We start from the raw sequence: 7,023 nt of genomic DNA, 5'->3' as shown, positions 1-7,023 counted from the left end.
ACGCGTTATATGAGGGGCGGCGGCGGTGTTGGTGGTGGGATCACGCGTTATGGGGAGTCCATAACGGACCACCCCGCCTGCTCTTATAAACATTTATCCGATTGATATGTACATTTTAGTATAAACTAACGGATGAATTTAATATCTTTTTTGTCCATCTTTCTTTTAACATAGTGTGAAACAAAATGATTCTATTTTTTATGATCTACACGAATACGATCATATAAATAAATTTTGTATTTGCTACTTGCTTTTTTCCTCTCTTTGTTGAGTTCATTAATGTTTTTCTAGGGTATTCATCGAATTCGTTTTCGTATTATTATGGTCAGATTATTTGAATTGAACTTGTAAATGTTAAGTGAACTCATGCTAAATTTGAACTGGTGTTTAGAAAACGTATCTGAATAAATCAGCTTATGACCCATGGCCTTATGGTCTAATCATTCGGTGTGTGTGTGGGATTCCTTTTGAAAAGGACTTTTGAGAAGAAAAGTAACGCCAAACATCATCTGAGGAGTACTTTTAAAGTCAAAAGGAATCTCAAACATCATGAAAGGACTTTTGGAGCTAATTATGCCTTCAAGAAGGAGAAAAAAGAAGTTAGGATTTTTACTTATTGCTTTTAAGAAGAACTTTTTAGTAGGAAAAGTTGAAAAAGAATCCCAAACACCCCTCGATGTGTGCCCTCTCACAAAAGCAGTGTGAGTTAAAATTGTAACTGTAAAATTAGCTCATAAAAAAGTTTATAATTCCAAAACACAATCTCAATAAATCAAATTATGAGAAAAAAAACAAATACAAAATGATCTTTAGTAGGGTTCTTCTATTTTCACACCCCTATAATCTTATTTTCACATCCCTATTTGTATACGGGCCGTATATACTTATACGGGCCGTATAGAATGTTTATGCACATAATTTAATGAGTGGAATGTTTTTTTTTTGTTTTTATATGTATACGGGACGTATATTATATACGGGTCGTATACATACTTGCATATTGTTTCGAAGGTTGGACAAGGGTTTTTAGTTTTGAAATCTGTATACGGGCCGTATAATGTTATACGGCCCGTATAACCCGTATAGAAAGGTTAATTTTTTGTTGAAATTGGGAAACCGTTTAATAAGTTTTGTAAATTTTAAAATAGTGTTGTATATATTGGATTATGTTACGAGTTTGTAGTTAAACGTATTTATTATGTTTAATAAGTTCCCTCTTTGTAAAACGATAAATATGTATAGAAAAGTTAATTTTTTGTTGCAATCGGGAAACCGTTTAATAAATTTTGAAAATTTTAAAATAGTGTTCTATATATCGCATTATGTTACGAGTTTGTAGTTAAACGTATTTATTATGTTTCCACTTTGTAAAACGATAAATATGTATAGAATAGTTAATTTTTTGTTGCAATCGGGAAACCGTTTAATAAGTTTTGTAAATTTTAAAATAGTATTGTATATATCGGATTATGTTACGAGTTTCTAGTTAAACGTATTTATAATGTCTAGTAAGTTTCCACTATGTAAAACGATAAATATGTGATATGGTTATGATAAACTACGACAACAATTATTAAACAAACAAGTTAACCTCTAAACATAAGATTAATATTTATAATGTTTTACATCTAAAAAAAAGATAAACTTTTACAAAGTTTCAAACGTAAAATAACAAAAAAAAATAATAATAATACAATAAGCAGCTACGGCGGTGGCGGTGGTGGTGGTGCAGCGCCAGCTCGTGGAGGTAGGGGCGCGGCAGAATGCATAGCCACAATCGCCTCGACCATCCACTGTACATCCTCTCTCACTGCAGCTAAATCCCCTCTGACTGCAGCTAAATCCCCTCTGACTGCAGCTACATCCGACTCGACCTGAACGAGTCTCTCCTCCACCCCCGGTGGAGGCATCACACGCTGTCTCACGTTGCGTCGAACGTACGGGCGATCACCACGTAACTCCTCCGCAGCTACCTATGATCGATCGACAGTTTGAGCGACCCCCTCTCCGTCGCCTCCCTCTACCTCGCCTCCCTCTCCCTCGCCCTCGCCTCCTTCTCCCTCGTCTCCCTCCTCATCACCACCCTCTCCACGGGGTCCCTCACCCACACCATAAGCCCAAACCAGCTGCCCTCCCTCGACCTCGCGAGCCAAACCCATCGATAGGGCTGTGTCCCTCCCAACCCTGTCAAGCTGGCGTGTCAGGGTCATATCACTTGCCACCTGCGGGGACAGGAGGCGAAAGAAACCCTTCGCCAGACGGGTGACGAAGGCCCCACAACTGATGTGGGAAGAGGGTCGCTTAAAAGCGTACTCGGCGAAATATGCGGCCAACTTGTACGCCAAGTTGGGCCTCCCGCCGGTAAGTAAGTCGTGCAAGAAGAATAGGTCACTTTGGGTGACCCATTCCCTGCTATCATGACGACCAGCGATTGTCACGGCGATACATCGATGTAGGTATCGGTGTAACGGGTCGTAAAGATCAGTCGCCCGTGCCTTCGGGGATCGCTGACTCGGTTTCGCAAACTCCCCAAACCCAATAGTGCGCCAATACGGCCACAACACGTCAATGGACGTGCTGACTGGCTGTCACACCCCTATTTTCCACGTGTCACCAGTGGGCCCGGTGGGGGTACCGTGACGTAGTTGATATCGTCATAGTCAAACAATACAATATTTAAATGCACAGCGGAAGCAAAAGATAATTATATTACAATCCGATATAAAGTAATATCCAAGTATTAGAAACGGAAAGTAAAAGATCCACAGGCGGATCGCAAATAAAACATTGTTCAACAGACTTCAGGCATCCTAAGCTTGCGAGACTTTTATTGATGCTAAGGAGTGGCCAGCCTATTACGCGTAGTACCTGCACTTAGCCTTTTTGGAAAATACGTCAGTTTACACTGGTAAATACAATTTAACTGACTTTAAATGCCCGTGGCACAAAACTTTTATAACTTGGGATAATTATTTGCTTAATAATCTTGTAAAAGAATTACATGTCTGTTATGCGTTCAGTTGCCCGGGTCGTACCGGGTTAAAGATTAATAGACACACCACTGAATATAATTCCGCCGCGAGACTTCTCTCGACCGACGATTATACTTTATTGAAATGCACTACGGGTGTACGCCTACACCCGTGTGCTAAGGTCGTGGCCATTCTTTGAATGATGCCAAGGATATCTGGGACATGGTCATTAAACTCCCAAAGGCGTTAAACAAACAAAACAACATTTTTAAACGGGTTAATTTGACAACACTTAACCACCGACCGGTTAAGGTCAATTCCCCGACCAAGCGGTATTTTATATACCGTACCCCAAGCCCGTATAGGGAAAATAAGTTAAACGTATTTACCTGAGCAAATTTATACAATTTATCCCAGCCGTATACCACCAAGCAAGTACATATAGCTTTTACTGGGCTCCTAAATCTGGAACGAAGGTTTTTAATAACCTATTAGAATCCTAACGGGTCTTTAATTAAGCCTATGCTTAGACCGGTTAGTTTTCAAAAGGAAGACACGGTTCAAACGCATGATAAAGCGAAGACCGGTTTAGAATGTGGTTTTGACCCGACAAGCTTGCATGCTTTGTTTAATATGGGTAACTTAAACACCTTCTGGATTTTGAGACAAAAACGATATGGTTTGACCCGTTTCGGCTAATATATGCAAACTAGTTACATACGCCGATCCGAACGCGAAAAGTGCGTAACGAGTAACCAAATGAATCATGAACAGGTTTCCTAAGTTAGTATGCCCTAAATATGTTGTGATATCAGCAGGATACCTTCCGTTATGCCCAAAACGAAATTAAACTCAAACCATGCCCCATAGGGGCATTTTGGTCATTTTTAAAGTTTATAAAAGGGTTTAAATAATAACCTGAGGTACAGATCTGATTAAATCAGTAAATATACTTAATTTCATAAGTTATAACAGTAGGGTATCATATATATGTGAAATTTATTAATTATAACCATACCATGCACCGCAGGGGCATTTTGGTAATTTCACATAGGCTTAAAAAGGTTAAAACTGAAAACTTGAGTTTAAAACTTTTCCTTACTGTTAAAATATAAGGATTTACTAAATATATCAGTAGGCACCAGCCCTTATATATTAAAAATAGTTTTGATACATACTATGCGTTAAAAACGCTTAAAAAGGCGATTTGGAGCCATTTCCGGGTTTTGTATAGAAAGCTGATATTTTTATTATTCCAGAAGGCTCAAAATATTTTATTTATCATATTAGATCAGTAGAAAAAGGTTCGGGGTCAAAAGGATTTGTAAAACTCATTTTATAGCCCAAAAGGGCAAAACCGGCAATTACCGAATCAAGCCTATAACCCTACGTTATGCTCAGCCTAAAAATAAATAAAAATCCCAAAATATTATTTTATATCAGTAAGTAAAAAGTTTGGTATCAAAAATTAGGTTTAGATAGGATATACGCTAATTACGCTGTTTAATTAATAAAAGGCTTTCTAATTACGCTATTGAGCATAACTCCTAATCTAGACCTCAATCTGATGTCAAATTTTAGGGACAAGTTTACAATTCAGTAGTGAAGGTTTCTATCCTCTCACATTTTCAAAAATATCGTTTAAAGGTCAAAAGGGCATAACGGTCAACAATTCGGCATATAACGGAAACTTGCAAATGAATAGGATAACTAAGGATTCAGGTTGTATAACCTCAGAGGGTTATACTAACCTTTAACATGATCCTAAAGGAATCCTAAGGCATATCTAAATGAGTCTAATTCGGGTCAGAACTGAAAGTCAAAGCAAAAGTCAACTTTTGCGACTTTCGGCTCCGAACCGGGCCTATACTTAGAATTGTCGGGTTGAATCATGTTTAAACATGTTCAACTAATATTTACCAAGTTATTAGAGTGGCAAAACTGATTCATAACTTTTATATTAATAGTTATGAGTTTTATTTAAAACTAACCCGTTTGACTTTAATTTGACCCGACAATTAAACTAAGTAAACGTGGTAATTAGGAGGAGCCCTTTAAAGGGTTAATTACCTACCTAATTACGGTCACGTAGCCATGTTTGTTGCGAACCATGGCTTATCCGTTTAAAAGTCAAAGCGTTTATCGAATCGCTTGACTTTTCGGCCTTAACCGCTAAATAATTAAACTAAACACGAAAGGGGACTTACAATAGTCCCTATGGACTGAAAAGAGGTTCCAGATGTGCTTAGGATCCCCATTTGAATTGAGAGATAGCAGAATTAAAATGAATTGTGAATTTTTGAGCAAAACCCATCTCTATATATAGTGGTTGGAGGGTGGCTAGATGATCAACAAGTGTTGAGGGAGTTCATAAGATTGAAACATGTGTATACCAGATTTAGAAATCAGTATAACAGCCCATAGTTTCAATTTACAAGCACATAGATTTGATTAAGGATGGAATACAGCAGAATTAAATAAAAAAAAATGAAAAACTACAGCTCCAGTCGCTGGCGGCCCTCGTAGGCCTCAGGCCCAGCTTACGCGGCCCGCGTCCGAGGTGGCCCAGCTCCAAAAGTTTTGCTGATTTGCTGTTCCAGGTCCCTGTCTTCATTCTCTCGCAACAGGAATGCAGCAGACGCTACTTCGCTGCTGCTGTTGGGCCTGGTGGTCCGCCTAAGGTCAGCCTAGTGGGTTTTTGCAGCCAGTGAGGCTGTCTAACCCAAACTTAGACGTTCAGAATGTTTGCCGATTAGTCCTTCAATTATTCTTGTTATTTAGCTAGTAGCGATGATCATGTGTTTTAGCGAACTGGTGATAAAAAGAATGATTGCTCTGCTGTTATGCAGCCTGTTATCTTATGAAGGCAGGCTCGGTCTGTCATCAGTTTCGTATCTTGCCAAGAACAGCCCTTTATACTTTGATTTATCATTTCTGACATATTTAAAGCCCGTTAACCTCATTTCAAGGTTACGCTATGAGGCCCAAACATAGGGAACATTAAACATGCTCAAAAATATGTCGGATGTCGGTTCGTTTGGCCGTACGGTCACGTTGTGCGTCGAATTACGACGAAACACGGACGGACGCTAAAAACGGTCCAAATTACGCGACGAGTGGAATTTTATCATGCCACACACTAAAATAAAATATTTTAGTGCTTACATAAATTTTTGGGTGTCCGGGGATATTCAGAATGCGAGATATGCGCAAAAGTGCAAACTTGTGCACTTTTTGACACTTTTAGTCCCTGCATGACATAAAAGTTTATTTTTGCGCACCAAACACCTCTAAGCCTATATCTAAGCTATATAAAGGATAAATAGGGTATGTTAAACTTATGGACATGTTTCGGAAGATCCGTTACCATATGATTCGTCCTATTTTTGCAGTTTTACGCAATTAGTCCCTTAATTGCGCGAAGTAGCGCGAAATGCCGTTTAATGACATCCAAGCCTTTCATGGCCCATAATGGGCATTCCCAAGCATATAATTAAATATTACTACGCTCCCGTTCCCTGAAATGGTCACCGAAAGTCGTAGATTCAAAAGTTGACGCTTTAGGCCCCTCTATTGCGCAAACTTGCGCATTTCATCATTTCTTAGCATTGAAGCCTTATTTAATCCATATTAGACATCCTTGAAAGTATTATTAAACATTACGATGCTTCGGGTTCGCTAAAAGGTCATTCAGAGGTATAATTAAACATATTGACACTTTTAGCCCCTCTAACTTGCAAAGTTGCGCGTAACTTTACTTATAGGCATAAAAACCTTAGACGGCCAATAATTTGCATTCCCGAGAGTATAATAAAATACCATGAAGCTCCTGGTTAGTTAAAAGGTCACTCAGAGGTAAGAATTAACATATTGACGCTTTTAACCCTTTATTGCGCAAACTTTCAATTAATTACGCAAACGGCTATACATAATCATCAAGTGGCACATTTGTAAATATAAACATCGTAAGAGGTTATTTAAAAACTTATTTTAGGTATGCTAACACGTCCAGTCGTTTTATAATCAAAGTTTTCGATTTTTCGAAAAATTA

The sequence above is a fragment of the Helianthus annuus genome, chromosome 13, assembly GCF_002127325.2.
Source record: "Helianthus annuus cultivar XRQ/B chromosome 13, HanXRQr2.0-SUNRISE, whole genome shotgun sequence".
Taxonomy (NCBI): Eukaryota; Viridiplantae; Streptophyta; class Magnoliopsida; order Asterales; family Asteraceae; genus Helianthus; species Helianthus annuus.
This window is presented reverse-complemented; position numbering follows the sequence as displayed.